Below are 16,967 nucleotides of genomic sequence, written 5' to 3' on the forward strand. Positions count from 1 at the left end.
CTTTGCTTCCAAGCAAATGTAACGTAGGACAGCAAATGGAAAATGGCATAGCAAAATCTAGGTCAGTGAAAAGCTTACTTGTATGAAGAGACAATAAGCAGAATTGCCTCTAAATATAACAAATACTTACTCAGGTTTTTAGCAAAAGCATTGAGGGTTCTTTAAACAATATTGCCAGAGTTGGATTTATAAATCTGCATGCCCAAATATCATGGTGCAAAATGAAGTTGAGACACAAAAATGAAACCGTACATCAGAATCCTGGCAACGAATGCACATGAATATACACTGTGATTGCCCTTGGTCTGTGCCCAAGTCAGCGTCACTGCAGAATTTCACAAGGGGGTGTAAATCAGACTTTGGGGATGAAGTGCAGAACTGAGACCTATCACTGTACTGAAACCACAGGGACTACAGAGTTTACACTGCTACTGCTAAGAGCTGGCATTTCTGTTAGAATAAGCTGGGGTTTGCAAGGTTTACATCGTATTTGAGTGCAGGGTTTAAAACATGGGAGAAATTACAAAACAACAAAGATAACTATGAAGAAGAAAGGGACCCAAGAGGCACTTCAGAGAAAGCCTGTTGCTTCCAAGCTACCTGGGCCAGGGGGTCCCCAACTCCAAGCACTGCTTCCAGATGCAATGGCAACCTCTGGGTTCAGGATGCCTGTCCCAGGGCTTGACCCCAGGCATGTGAATGCAGAGCTTGGGCTGAGTTATGCTGCAACCTGATGCCATGCCCTTGTACACCTGTGAGATGTGGACAGTGAAGGAAGGCTGAGGCTGGAGCCTAGAGCAGGTGGACCATGTTCTCTCAGTGGTAACTGCTACCAGGAAGAGAAAGGAGAAAAAAGGAAAAAGTTCAGGCTGAACCTTCATTCCAGGCTTCTGCCCTTTCCGCACTGTGCCTAAGAGGAAGTCAGAGGGTTGCCCTGATCACCCTTGCTCCAAGGCAAATGTTTCTGGTGAGAGGATCTGGTCAAAACCTGTAAGGTCCTCCAGTCATGCTCTTCCCTGGGGGAGGTGACAGTATCAGATTTTTAAAAAGAGCATGTTAGAGAAAAGCCTGCTAGCTTATGAACTTCCTTGCTCTGAAGCTCCACAAATTCTTTCCATGGTTTTGGTACAGCACCTTCTGTGCAGGGTGGAAGGGGAAGCTATTGAGTGTTGAATTACAGAAGGGAAAAACATCTCAAATTCCTTTCTATTTATACTCACAACTTTTCCAAATCATTATACACAAATCCCCTAGCCTCAGCTGAACTGCTTATGGGTTACAGGGCCAAGAAAGAGGTGGAGCCTTCATAGCTTGTGCTAAGCCTTTCAGAAACTTGAAGAAAGTTCCCAAAAAATTTAAGCAATGAAAATTACCATGCCAGGCAAAGAAGATTTAACCTCTACAGTGCCCCACAAGCACAGAATTAATATACAAGATAGTAAGAGGTTGCTTTCATAACAGGGAGCATAGGTTGCTCATTTGCAAGTTTTCTCTCTCCCAGTTTTCTGGGACTACCTTCATTGTTAAGCTGAGGCTGACACTGAGTACAGAGAGACAGAAATTTGACAAAAGCATTGAGCGTTTTGGGGTATTTGAGAAAAAAATCTATTCTGGTAGTCCAGACACTAGGCTGGGACTTGTTAAGTTGTGAACTTGTTAAATTCCTACTCCACCAACGGCTTCCTGCGTGACAAGAAACCAAAGCCTATTTCTGTTGGTACAGATTCTCCTTGACTTTAACAGACCCTGTGGCCTTCATGTTTCAGCTCCTCACCCATAAAGCCGTTTGACAACTGCTTCCCCTCCTGCCACACAAGCTCCACTGACTGCCCTTGTGATGCACCAGTACACCACTGGGCAGAGGGCTCTAAGCTTAGGGGGCAGCTCCACGTGCAAGTCCTGAGAGATGCATCCCGCATGGTGCTTCTGTGCTTCTTTATAGAAGCCTGCACTGGGGATGACTTAAAACCTTAGGTAACTTTTTTCTTTAAATTAATTTTACCTCTGTTACAAGCAGTAAAGTTTTCAGATTTTAGTTTCCTTGTCATTATTTATGGTGTTTCCTTGTTTTGCCTATGTTTTGTTCATTGTTTTTAGCCAAAAGAGTGGATTAAACTAGGAACACCCATTTTTATTTCTGTTTCTGGTCTATTTTCACTTAACGGCTTTCAAGTTTAAGCAAAGTGCTCTTATTCTTGGATTTCCAACACTGAGCAGGGCAATACAGACATGAAAGTAAGAAATACGCTAACATTATAATAAATGTAAAAGTTATGAGAACTCTCTAATCACATGAGATTTGGAGGCTCCCATCTCTACCCTAATTATAAAAACTCAGTCCTACATGATTTAGCATGAGGCTCACCAATACAGCTCACAAGGTGCAAGAAAAAGAAATGCCACGGGTTCCTCCTGAGGGACTCATGACACCTTACATGAGCAAATTTAAGGTCTTAAATCACAATCACATATCTGAATTGTATAAGCAGGAGCCAGGAAACTCCACCAGCAGGAACAGGGATGTGGACTCCAGAACTCTATCTGTGCTCCAAGAAGGACTCGTGAGAGCCTCAGGATGACTGAATTGAACACCCCATGAGGCAGATTCTGGCCTCATATCCTCTGAGGAAACCTCTGGAGGCTGAAGGACATACCTTACAGCCCACCAAACTCTTCCCAGACTATCCACTGCACCAAAAGGTCTGTGGACAAGAGGAGCTTTGATGACCAGAGAGCTGGCTCTCTCCCGCCTTCTCCAAGAATGGATCCAGGCTCACAGCTTCACTGCCATGCCCAAGTCACCATTGGAGCCAGTGGGGTTCAATGAGATGTGCAGCCACTGTACCCTGTCATGTTTATCCACAACCAAATGCTTTTTAAATATGGCCTGCCAAGTTACCCAAAAAGCACCTTAGCTGATCTGCTCTCAAATTTCCAACCGATAGCCCTTAAAAATAGAGTGGTGGTAGTTTCTCCTGCATTAAACAAGTAACTATAATATGACAAGAGGTCTGGAGCCTTTTGTGCTGAGCTTCAACCTGCAGCAGTATTTCCCTGCTAGAAAAAAAGCAGGCTGGAGCTGGTGACATAACACCAAATATACAGATGGGACCATACTATAATTAGCAAGGGAATGTCATTCCTGCCATCTTTGCTTCGTTTGTAACTGTGCCTGTAAGCTCTGGGGAATGGTGTGCATTTCACACAGTCTGCACGAGAACGAGGACTGCCAACTGTCCCAGTTCTGGTGGGATACCCTTGGTCCTCTGCCCTGAGGCTTGCAAAGATGCCAGCAGGACCACAGGAGAGCAATGCCCCTTGCCACACCACCACCAGACCCCCTAGCCCCAGGGCATAAGGGAGGGATTCCTCTGCACAGCAGCAACAGCTCTCCTCCCTCTGAAACACCATGAGCTTCCATCCAGAGGCACATTGTCCATTGCTCCTGACAGGCTCCTGCACAAACACACAGAAGCATCTTTTGCCTCTCACAAAGCCAAATACACAGCCTGGACCCAACAACAGAGCCTGACAACTCTGCTGCCCTCCACACTCCACCTGCTCCCAGGAGGGAAAGGATTTATTCAGTGCAAATATGGGGATTTTCACCAGAGCTGGGCTTTTCAGCATGTAACCACTATTTTTCTAACTATTGGCTCCAGTAAAAAAATAAATAAATCTATGCTTAGGGTTTTACTGCTTACTTTAAAGATGCCCAAAAATATAAGTCCAATTTGTCTTTTAAACATTTTGTCATCATCTGCAGCAGGCACTCAGATGAAAAGCTTACTGTCAGCTCTGCTCTGCCTGTGGAATCTAGAGAATTTGTTTGGTTTTTCACCAGGCTAAACAAACTGGCGAAACCAGCCAAGGGAACAAACCAACCAATAATGTAAGATGTTTCTTGTCTTAACATGCAAAGTTCAAATCAGCTTACTCAGGAAGGTTAATTCATCCTATTGAGTCTAAAGGGACCTTGCCTCTGAAGATCTCCAGGCATGTTAGGAACAGTCAATTGCATGGCTTTCTAACCCCGGGGATTTTAAACAGAACAGACCCCTCTGATCAACTCATCAGTTCCTCCTTCACGACAAATTTCCCTGGGTATTTCTTACACAAATCCTAAATTTTGAGATAAAGTAGAACTTATTTTGCCAGTAAAGATTTCAGTATTGATGAATAACTTCAATCAATGGTGAGTACACTATATTCCTAGATTATTTCTCCATTTTTCCTTCCTTTTGCCATAACAAATCCATCTTCACAAGCCCTTCTGCAGTGCCTTTCATATGGGTAAACTGAGGCCCAGAGCAGTTAGGACTTCCCTGAATTCATACAAAGACAAAGTACATTTTCCTACTGTTTTTTTCAGCTCATGTAAGCTCAGGCTGCCACCGAAAGGGCCTTAGGCTGTGTACTGCATGTCCGTGCCTCCATCTTTCCACTGCCCCCATCCCACACCCCTACTTCCCCCTGCTCCCCTCTGCAGGCAGCCCAGTCAATGAGAAGCCCCCCTACCCTTCCCAGCACCCATGGTGCTGAAAGAACCCACAAGGACACAGTACATGGCACCAACAACCTCAGAGCCCCCGAGTTCTGCTCAGGCTGTGATGGAGGAATAAGGCAGCTCCTGCTGCAAGCCACAGCCAGGGTCCAGGAGCCTGGAGACCTGGGCTCTGCTCACAGCTCAGCCACTGAATTTTTGCAGATCTATAGGGAAATAACTTATTTCCCCGGGATTTATCCATAAATTTGACAGAGTGCCTGAGATTCCCCAAGGAAAGGCACTGTTCAAGTACAAAGCTTAATTATGATTGTTATAATATAGTCATGCCACTAATTCCCACTAAGAACTGCAAATTGCTCCCATTCCACTCCTCCATCCCCCATGCTTGTCAATGCTGGTGGACAATTAATTCCCAAAAAAAGAATATATTAAACACATGTGAAATTTGCTATTCGCAAGACATCCATGAGCAGATTGCAGTTCCACTCAAACATATTTGTGATTTCAATGCATCAATTGATGTTATTTCCATACATTTTTTTAACAGCTTGACAGAATTTATTCAAAATTCAAGTTGTGGCCAGCCAAATAAATCTTGTGACATCCTTCCTATGCCTGTGATCGACCAAATTCTTCTACCATGTACAAATTTAAAATTCATTTCCTATAAAGCTTGCATAGTTGTCTTTAGAAATCATATTGAATGAGTGGCTTTTTTTTTTTTTCTACAGCTAAATTTAGTCATTTTGAAATCCACAGGAAGCAATCTCAGGAGGAGTGCAGAAGGCTGAGGTGAGTTCATTGAAAACCTCAAATGAATTAAAATACATTGAAAATACCTTGCATTTTTGCCCTGTAATAAACCCCAGGGCTGCCACAAGAAATGCATCAGCCTCTCTCGGCCAATCTGAGCAGCAACAACTGCAAGTTGTTCCACTCAAACATATTTGTGATTTCAATGCATCAATTGATGTTATTTCCATACATTTTTTTAACAGCTTGACAGAATTTATTCAAAATTCAAGTTGTGGCCAGCCAAATAAATCTTGTGACATCCTTCCTATGCCTGTGATCGACCAAATTCTTCTACCATGTACAAATTTAAAATTCATTTCCTATAAAGCTTGCATAGTTGTCTTTAGAAATCATATTGAATGAGTGGCTTTTTTTTTTTTTTCTACAGCTAAATTTAGTCATTTTGAAATCCACAGGAAGCAATCTCAGGAGGAGTGCAGAAGGCTGAGGTGAGTTCATTGAAAACCTCAAATGAATTAAAATACATTGAAAATACCTTGCATTTTTGCCCTGTAATAAACCCCAGGGCTGCCACAAGAAATGCATCAGCCTCTCTCGGCCAATCTGAGCAGCAACAACTGCAAGTTTCCATAAGCCTAGGGGTTAATGAAACCCCTGCCATCAGGGTTAAAGGATAAATTCAGCTCTGTGGCCACTGCTTAGGGAACATTTGAAGGGCGGTTCAATACTCCACCTACAAAAATCATTCCCTCTGTTGTCAGCTCTGCAACCAGAACAAGAAGCTCCAAGATCTATTCATGTAATATTAGGCCTGAAAAAAATTACGAGTTGTGATGAAATTGAAGACATCCAAATTTTTAGCCATTCTCTGCTGATAAAGGCTCTATTATTACCATTTACAAAGGGGAAACACAGCCAATTATAAGCTACTTCTGGCACATGCCAGGCCTCAAGTAGAAGATAAGCCAACACAGCAGAGCTTGCAGCTGGAAGCCCAGAAACCTGAAAATGAGCTGACTCATGGAAATATCCTCATAAAATATTGGATGGTTATTTTTCTCTGCCTCCTTTCTCTGTGTCTTAGGAATGATATATGAATTGCCTTATTTACTTTGTCCCATAAACCTTACTTTTTTTATTAATGCACTGCCAGCTCTAAGAACAGGAGGCATAGGAGTGGATGGAGGGAGGGGAGCAGGGAAGAGAGCTGCTCTTTTGTGGGCACAGCAGGGAAAAGGTCTCCTGAAACACAGCAGGTCCAAAAGCACAGCAGCGAACTTTCAGCATAGCTTTGTCCTGCTCCCAGAAAGCAAGCCAGCTCCTTGTTCTGCCCTGATTTCACCAAAATGAGGAGGCTGCCTGCACTGACGTTACACTGGGGAGAATCAGTACAAAATAACGTTCATAGAATTTATGCTTCTACCAGAAAGCAAATTGTGAGCAGCAGAACTAATTTCTTCAGCCCATGCTCTGTGCTGCCCACCTCAAAACCCAGCTCCAGCAGCAAACCTGATGCCTGACTCCTCTGCTCCTGCTTTTCCTAAGCAGGGGATGCAACTCCCACAGGTATGCAACTGGCCATGGGCTGCCATCAGCATGGATACAGACTGAATTTACCTGGTCCCTGGCACAGACACCAACATGGAGCTTTTTCCTGCACTCTGATTTTCATAAGGATTTTGTGATGTTCGAGAAGTCCTTCCCCTTTCAGACCCACTTGGAAGACTCTCACATGTTGTTAGGAAAGGACTGGGTCCAGGTGGGTGGGTGGTGGGATGCTGTATGCCTCATTTCCTTAGGAAACGAGGTTAAAAAAGCCTGCCCTCCCCCTTGTTACACTGCACTATTGAATTAAGGATGGTGAATGCTCATTATGAATATAATTAAAAGCAACAACCTCATCTAACAGTCTATTTTTATCTACTCCTCACCTAGACAAGCAGCAGAAGGAATTAAAATCTGAAAGCCACAATTGGGGTCAATCAGGGGAGTTTTGTTCTCCACCAGCTTGCAGCATGTTGAAAAAGATTTTGGTAAGACAAACTCTCTTAAAAACTACTGTCCAAAAGTACATGCTTTAGATGCTTTTTCCTGGGAAACCCATGTCGAACAACTCCAAGGGCACAGGCTAAGTACATTTGCATCTTACAAGGGAAGAAGGCACGAGCTTTGCAGCATTTTTTGCACCAGCTGCCAGCCTCACTGGTGGCAGGGTAGGTAATTAAAAAGGACATCGTGTAACAGATAAATGCAGTATAGTAAGTAGCCATTACTTGATATATAGTATATCATCTATTATTAGAGGCTAATAATTCTCTAACCTATTCATGTTAGTCTTTTGTCCATGTAGCTAGCCATTTGGCACGCTCTAAATTTCTCAACATAAAATTTACTCAATGTTACAACTCATATCTAATCCCAAATTTCTGTGCATTTCACTGCAGTATATCATGTAGGTAGGTAAAAGCTCAACACTAAATCCTTTGCAAAAGGAAGAATGAGCCAACAAAACTCGATGTTTCCACTTTCTTGCCAGAAAAAAATGGTATATTGCATATTTTTTCTTAGCTGTAATTTTAACATTTATTTCCATCTTTAGAATGCTGCAGTTCTAACAATGTTGAGCTGTACTTTTCACAGTACTCAATAATGCACTTTTTGCCTGATATTTTTACTCGTGTTGAGATAACCTGTATTTTTAATACATTTATCCACACATTTAAATACATTTTTTTAAAATACAACTTAAAGGGAACCAAAGGAAATGCTATTGTGTTTAATCACACGGAGCAAAAGCCTCAAGTCATGTAAATCATCATTTCACAATCTGCTCCACAGTATCCTAATTTGGAAAGCATAACATAGCAAACAGAGCTGAATTTATAAAAGATTCTTTACATGTGTCAAACATTCAAGTAACTTACAGTGTCAATTTCCATCAGCTGTCCCCGGTCACTCCAAGGAATAAAGGTAGAATTTATTTCTTAGTAAATTTCTTTTTTCCTAACCACTGATACTTTTTTTCCTTTTCCTTTACATTGCTTTATTTTGTTTCAGATTATCTTATGTATTTCCAAAGGCAAGTCTAAAAACTTAACTTGTGCTACTAAAGGAGCCAAGCCACTCAAGTACCCAATTACAGTGTCTACAGAAGGTTTAGAAGCCACAACAACACTGATAAAAAAAAGGCACATGGGATGGAGCAATAATACACCTCACCTGCAGGATTTCTGCTGATGAGTGACTATGCAAGGATTCCACCGATAAGTGTTTACATCTAGAAACTGTAGTAGCTGTATCAAAAATGAAACCAGATCCCTGCTTCTGGCTTCTGCAAATTGTTTTCTAGCTCAGCTCTCTTCTGGGAGAGAGAAAACGTTTGCCACGGGTTATCAAAACCTCTCACTTGGAGTTAACCTGGCCACGCTGCCAGCTGGGGACATGCTCTGAAACAAGGGAGAGAGGACAAAGTCTGCAAAGCGCCAGGAGAGGTTAGAGCAGCCCTGGGGAGAGGAGCAAAGGGACCCTCCCAGCAGCCTCACCTGCAGATCACTCCAAATAGCTGAGGATTATGGCAGGACCCAGCTCCAGATTAAAAGGGGAGTTGAACAGTACAGTTAGGAACTGAAACAGCCAGGGAAAATCCTCTCCCAGGGATTATGAAGCATTCAGCATTCAAACCGTGTGATATATTTTTTATGTTGTTTGTCTTGTTTACACATCCTTCATATAAAAGCAGGATTTTGTCCACCAAAGGCTACTAAAACCTACGTGCATTTTTGCCATACTGTGCTGTTCATTTTCGTCCGTCAGCAACATTGTGTGTGTGCTCATTTGAATCTCATTCCCCATAGTTTTGCCCAGAATTGGAACTTCTGGCCCACTCCTATAGATGGATTCTGGATGCTGTGCTGTAACTGTTATACTCCACCCCAGAGATCACTGCAGTTCAGCTTGGGAAGATTTGCTTTCAGGCTCCCTACAAGAGTACGAGCATTTGGGGTCCTTTCATTGTTTTAGAGAGGGAAGAAACACCATTTGTTAGGACTCAGAACAGAAACACAAAGGTTCCTATAATGAGAGGCTCTGCTCAGGCTCTTGGAAAGATGCAGAGAATGTTGAGCACAGGCAAGTGAGCAGCCCGGCCAGAGCACGCTGTGCTAATGCTGGTATCTAAAAAGTAAAAGCTTGCACTGATATTACAGCAATAGGGAAGGAAGAAAAAGACCCGTCAAGCTTCTTAAAACACTTGACCCACTTCTATGTACCTCCAAGCCCTCAGTTTTTTCCCTGAGCTCAGCAGCTACCACCTCACATAATTCCTGGTCTCCAAGGACCTACAGTAACTTTATCCCTGTTGTATTTAGGAGATGAGAAATGTCCTCCTACAGCCCAAATCCCTCCTAAACCAACTGAATTAAAAATAATAATAAAAAAAAAATTACTTCACTTTCTAACAGATGCACAAGTGCACCTTGGGATGAATGTGTTACAGAGTCCAAGCTCTCGCCACCTGCCTCCCAATTACATTTGCTGCATTGTCCCTTGTGGTGTGCACCTGTGACATGTTGGCAAGGAGTGGGGACGGCTGGAGTGTGCCTGCATGGACTGAGCCTCACAGCCTTTTTGCTTTGCAGAAGTCTCCCAGTGATTACTGCTGGGCTTTCTTAAAGCGTAAGGGACATTCTGCAGCAGTTGATTTTCTCCTTTCAATGTGATGAATTAACATGGGGAACTTGTGGCCCTGTAGAGTGGCAAAGCCATGAAACTATAATTTTAAAAACTCTTCACCTCAGGGTACCAAATGTCCAGCTGGCCAGGGACTGATCCAACAGGGGAAAAGGTAATTTATGAGCTCCCTGCTACCTCTACTTACATATCCACCAAGTCAACCAATTAACTAACTCCAGCAATAATTCCTATCACATATCAGTATGATTTTTAACCTGAAATAATAGAGCAATCTGTGAGGCTGTGACTGTTTACAGCTAGAAAGATGTACAAAGGAAGACTGCCAAGGTTTTAGGCTCATTATATTAATTCCAGTATATTGTACTGTTGGTGTTTTGGTTTTTGTTTGGTTTGGGTTTTTTTTTTTCTTTTCCCTGGTAGCATTACAGCTCTTTAAGTGGCTGAACAGCATCTGCACCAAGAGGACCACATGATGTGAAGCAGAAGCAAGGAGACATGGTATTAGGCATATTGTAAGGTATATCGAGCAAGGCACTCGGAGTGACGTGTATACTGACAGGATTAATTTGATATTGGCCACTGAAAACTTATTTTGTCATTAAGCTATCATAATTACACCATGCCCAGAGCCAACGGATGCCCTAGCTGAGATCCCTACATATGCTGTCTTTGCAGTGAGAGGCTAATATAGAATTTTAACATCCATTTATTTTTTATGGGATCAGTGAGGGAGCACAGACTAGGACACTGCTGTTTCATAAGTGCCCCATGACTGCCAGTGGGTAGCCAAGGTGACCAAGGTCCTGGAAAACAGCAGAGGGGCATCTGCAGCCTGTTAAGGAAGGTTCTACTACCCAAAGCCTAAAAAAGCAGGAACACTTTAATGGACTCTAAATCCTTTAATAATGCAATCTGTCTGAACATTGCTTCTGATTCATGTGTTTTCAGTAAAGTGGATGTTTCCTCATAAAAGAGGGACACAACCTTCATACAAAAGGCTCTCTAGGAGACAGACAAACCATGAAGATCCTTTGCACGTGATAGATTTTCAGAAAAATCAGTCTTTTGTCCTGCCCCTCTGTTTATTTGGCTGATTAGATTTACCTACGAATGGAAAAGCCAGAAAGATACCAGGACAGAAGACCTGCAGCACTCTTAAGGATGTGGTACTGCACTATTTTTTGCTGCTGAGATAGAAGGAAACAATGGGAGATCAAAAAACAAACAAACCAACCAAACAAAAAAACAAACAAAACCCACAAACCCAAAACACATCTAAAAGTTTGCTGGGTTTAAGTATAGCAGCTTTGGGCTACCTTAGGGTGACAATTTATAAATAGAACCAAAATCATTTAATAAGTTCACAAAAGAGAATCCATTTCATTCTTATTTTATGATCTCCCCTGCCAATGACAAAATATGCTATTAGTGGCCTCAGTCTGATTGTGAAAATATCCCTCACTTACAATTGAACGTGCTGGCGGTTGGGGTTTTTTTCTTCATTGTTGAGTGTTGTTGAGCTAAAAATGACAAAGCCCTGGTTTTCGTTGTTCTTGCAATCTATTCTTCTCCTATGACTTCCTGTTTTCATGAAATTTTAATCAGGCATTTAAAATAAATAGCTATGCAGCGTCTTATGCCTCTTTGAATGCTTGGGATGGATGTTTTGGGTAAAGTGGTAGTCCAGAGACCTTGAGAGCATTTAATCCCATTCTAACTTGGCAAGACAACAGAAAATTAAACCACTGCTCTTTCCAATTCAAGCAACTCTAGAGAGATTTTGGGGGAGGGATGGAGGCAAGTCCAGCACACAGGACAGCACAACAAAATAACAGGTCTGTTTCTGTTCCCTCCTCTACAAATACTGAGAGCAATCAGACCAATTTAGAAAGGCTGGCTCTCTAAAAGCAAAGAAACAATCATATTGTTAAAAAAGGCCTGAAGGGAGAGGGGCAATGCTGCCTTCATTCCTTTTAGAGGTGTGGTTGTGATGCACAGTCTGTCCCTGAGCATCCCACACCCCAGGCAGGCAGAAGCCTTGCCCTGCTTTGCTCCTCACCCTTGCTGACCCACAGCATCTGCACAGCATGCCTTGGCCTCACACAGGGATGCACGTATGGCACCAGCTACACGCACCATTTGGGGTAGAATACACCAGTGTGGGAAAAGCCAAGAACAAGCTTAGGGTGGAAAAGCTGAGCAGCAGTGAGGAGGACAGGTTCAAATCCTCAGCCAGTGAGAATCACACTGGCCCTTAAGAGTTTGTAGCTGACAGAATAAAACCCTCAAGATTTTACAAAATCAGAGGAAAGCTGCTTGAGTTTCAGGGTCAGTGGTTCAGTTGTTAATGAAGGTGACATGATTTGATATGAGAGTCAATGACCCCAGATCACAGCTAAGCCCGATCCCTGAGCCTTACTCTAATTTAAACTTCTGTGGGATTTTTATTATCATGCATATTAAAAGATAAGTGCTCCATGGCACAGACAATAAAACAACAAGGTACAAGCTGGCAAACAAATTGTTACAGAGTTAAATTTCTTGTCAGGGACTAGTCCTCTTTCTGGTCATAGTTTCCTGGATAACTGTTTAAATTGGAGGAGTTTAAACACAGTCACATCTCCAGTCGCCTGTGTGTTTTGGAAATGTTTCACTTCCACCGGCACGGGGGTCAAGGTTTTTTGCTTGAACCAGAAGGAAGATAGAAATGTTTACTCTGTAGTTGTGTACACTGCTCATTCCTAACAAGGAAGAAAGAGCTCACCATCAGCTGCCACCTCCAAAAAAAAAAAAGTGAGAGAGGCTAAATCATGAAGCATACTTACAACAGCAGCTTATAAAAATGAGGGAGATGTAGCCGCTTTAGAGATGTGAATGAAAGTAAGAGGATTATGGAGTCCTCTTGAGAGGAGACATACTTGGCAGGGCTCATGAGATAGCACAAATAATATCTTCAGTCAAGAACAATATGAAATAATAACCATGAACACTTCCATGCCATGCTTAAAGTGTCCTTCCCAATTTTTGGGGTCCCTTTTCCCTGAATTCTGCTTGACTCTTGTTTCACCCCAGCTACTCCCCTCTCAGCCCCAGCAGCACTTTTTTCTCCTCTTGCCGTGCAAACCTTTTGAACCCTGCTCGTAGGTGCAGGAAGCATCGTTTACACAGCAGGATACATATTGCTTCTGCACACCACTGTGAACCATTGCAGAAAGCTCCACGATGGCCAGCTCACCAGCCTCTCCTTGGCATAGCCCCCGACTTTCATATATCAAATGAGCAAAAATATTCCAAGCGAAGCAAAACACGGCGAATCTTGGCTCCTTGTCCTTTAACATACATATTCAACGTGCAGGAAGCTAGGAAGAGTTATTCATGGGGTTGGCTTGTTTTTGTTGGTTTAGGTTTGGGGGGCTGGGGAGCGCTTTCAATGCACACTACATCCTCCACAAATTTTAATAAGTGGTTTAATAAGTGATCCCTTTCCCTTTTTTTTTTTCCTCCAGTGTTTAATTTCTGCAAGGACAGTTCACTTTAAAAGGAAGAAAGGGCTGCACCATAAGGGCAATGCAGTGGAAAGCTTTTTCTAGTAATTTCCAACAATATATTTTGGACCTGTTCCCAGTAAACAGGCCAGATTAGCTGCCTTTGGTTCACATTTTACATTGTTCATGAGATAGGGAAGCTCTGAAAAGCAGACTCTGTCCATACTGTTTGGTTGCAATAAAGCTAATTCTATTCAGACCTATAGCAGTATGATAGCACTTGTGTAGGATTTCCCTTCGCTTGCATATTTATAGGGTCTTGTAGAGCTCCGCTGTAGCTCAGTGCCAGCATGAAGAAATCAAGCTGTCAGTAGTTTCTATTTTTGTCCCTACCTATAGTTTCAGTAATGACAAGTGAGCAAGGCAACATATGCATTTCCCATCTACAGGAAAAAATTACTGTCTTCCTTCAGTGTCTTACATCTGTGCTACAACCTATTTTCCTAGGGTTTCAGATTATGTTAGCTGATAGTTAACATGTATAAGCGTTGGTCAGGTGCAGTTGATTCCAGACACTGCATTAGTTGAACCACAAGAGGAAAAGTTCCAACAGTTCAAAATTCCTGGTGCTTTTTCCTTTCTACCCTTAAAAAGAGGGGGAAAAAACCCCAACAAAGCCCTCCCTGGGAAATAGCTGTAACTGTACAGTATCCTAGCTCCTATCGTGCTTTGATCAGCACACACGTTCAAGCAAATGAGTATTCTTCTCCTAAGATTAAGAGAGCTCCTGATTATATTTAATGTCCTCTTCTTGACCCCAGATGGTTAACTCGTTGCTGCAGCTTCTGGGGGAGTTGTTTCAATGGGAGCAGATAATACCAAAGTGGTCAGCAACACAATGCCACACCATTTTATCAAAGCAAATGGAAGGGATCTGGGGACCAGGCTCCAATGTTAACAGAGAGACAATGTTCCCCTAGAAGCTGCTTAATTATTAAGGTGATGCCTGCACCATTTTTAATCTTTCTTCTTCATTAGGTAAATATCAATTCTGCATTAATTAAAGCTTCAACACCAGGGCCTGGTCACTCCGTGAATACCACTGAATATGGGCCAAAAATTTGGGAAAAGCTGCTCATGAGCCCCAGTAGCTGGAAGACTGACACTAAAGGCAGTGCCAGGGACAGCAGGCACCCACCCTCCCTCACAACTGCTTTGGCTTGACAGCATCAAGGCATTTACAGCCTCTGACATGACTGCATCAGATCTTCAATGACAGCTAATAAAACGGAACTACACCCCACTGCTTTGAAAAGCTGCAAATCAAAATTCCTTCAGAGATTATACCTATTTAAATAAGAGAAAGACAGTGGGCTTTAACAAAAGCTTATAAAGAAAATATCTTGACAAGTTTGATAACGAGGAACACACTCCTTCATATTTTTTTCCTTTCCTTCCCAGCTCCATCCTCCCTCCTCTTGCCTTCTCCACTGCCTAGAAAAGCAGGTATTTATCCCTCACTTGCTTCTACTTAGACAAGATATAGTGCTTGCAGGGGGATGTGCACACCTCAAAGTTCGACCTTTATCTATGCTGCTTCTCCACCTAACCTGACACTTTTTTTGGACCCTGCTGGGGCTCCAGTATACCAAAAGGAACAGGCAGAATTAAGAGGAGGGGAGGAAGACAGCAAACAAAGCATGAACCGTTGGGCTGCTGTAAATAAAAAGCAGAAATAAAATGTTAAAAAATACAGGGCAATGCTATAAATCCCCCTCTCCGTTGTGAGGAAGCTACTGTGTTACAGAGCTGGAGGGGCTGTGAGACTTCCCCTTACTTTATAGTCCATGACGATCACCCTCTTACAGTGCCACAACATAACAAGCAAGTGTCCCGACTCCCATGAAGCTGCTCGTAAAAAGATGCACCACAGACTCTCACAGTCCTCAGAATAAGAGACAAAGATAAATGATTTTTTTTTTTTTTTTTTTTTTTTTTTTTTTTTTTTTTTTTTTTTTTTTTTTTTTTTTTTTTTTTTTTTTTTTTTTTTTTTTTTTTTTTTTTTTTTTCCCATAAACTCATTACTTATTTCACTAATTTTGTTTGAACTGTATGCTGGGGCAGAGGGTGTTGGAAGATGGGGAGAAGGAGAGGAGAAGGAGGGAGCCTGAAGCCAGGGAGCCTTCCTGCTTGTTAATACACAGGCAAAATGATATGCACATATACAGCTTGGAAAGCTACCACAGGGAGGGAAGTAACACAAAGGAGCCATTTATTGCCTGAAAACTGTCTCTGAACAAACCCATTGTGTTAAAGTAATACAAATTCACAACACCTTCCTGCCTCTTTTTCCATCTGGATCTGGGCTGGTTTGGGTAAAGGACTTGCTGCCCAGCACAATCACTGCACCCTCAGACCCTGCTGGAGCCACGACTGCTCAGCACCCTTGAGAGGTCCCTACTTAGGGCTAAACACCATGCTGATAACCCAGAGGTGAGAGACAGGGAGAGAGAATAATTTGGCCAGGAGACTCTAAAAAATCCATCAACTCCTTTCTGGCCAGCCTGTGGGTTTATCTAGAGAAGCAATTTAAATCTGAGAACCAGAAGGAGGTATCTTTTGATGTAACATTTTGTTCTTTTGCCGAATACAAGTTATTCCAGGCAATGCAGTTGGCCTGAAATAGTTATCAGTTATAAAACCAGGACTGCTCCTATCTCCTCCCCTTGTGCAATGCATAGAGGATCCTCCCGCTGAGCTCCAAAGTAGGGGAAAAGCTATTAATTAAAAATAATTCTCCACGTTAAGGCTTGCTGCCTAAAGCTCAGTTAATATTAAGGAAATTCCAGCCGTTCACTCCCTGCTGCTGGAGCCTTTTCTATTTTGTTTTAGCTTTTTGAGAAGGGAATATGGATACAACCTTGACAACTCCAGCCCCTTCCCTGTACTCCCCAAAATTCAGGCTCTCTTCTTCTCTTTGAGGAAGACCCAAGACATCAGACTGGATCACCCCAGATTAGAGAGCATGTTTATTTGCCTTCCACCTTCTTCTCAACCTGAGTTAAGGACAGGGGTGTCCCGTTACCATCATTCCACCCAAGTGATCGGCACCAGTCAAAAGAAAAGTGTTTTCCTAACTCTCAACAGGGCTTTTCCCCCACCCCCTCTCCAGCCCCATGCTCCCACTGAGCATAACAGCTCTGCTTCTCAAAATACCTGCCCAGAATTCTCAAACCTCATGTACGCTGTCCTCAGCCAAGTTCAGACACTGTCTCTTCCCAAGGAACTGCTCATATCATACAGTCATCTGCTTCTCTGGTGCTGATGGAGACCCACAGACCCTCTGCCCCAAGCCCTGGGCACAGGACCTGTATGATAACAGCTAATATGGGAATATGGGGTACCTTTCTGTTCTGCTTATTAATGACAATGTATTTCACCTCAGTGATGTTAAACATCACAGAAAACTTCTAAAAACAACTTAAAAAAACCCTTTTATGTTTTATCAGTTAATGCCAAATTCTTTG

Source organism: Chaetura pelagica, unplaced genomic scaffold (assembly GCF_000747805.2).
Source record: "Chaetura pelagica isolate M959 unplaced genomic scaffold, ChaPel_1.0 scaffold139, whole genome shotgun sequence".
Lineage (NCBI taxonomy): Eukaryota > Metazoa > Chordata > Aves > Apodiformes > Apodidae > Chaetura > Chaetura pelagica.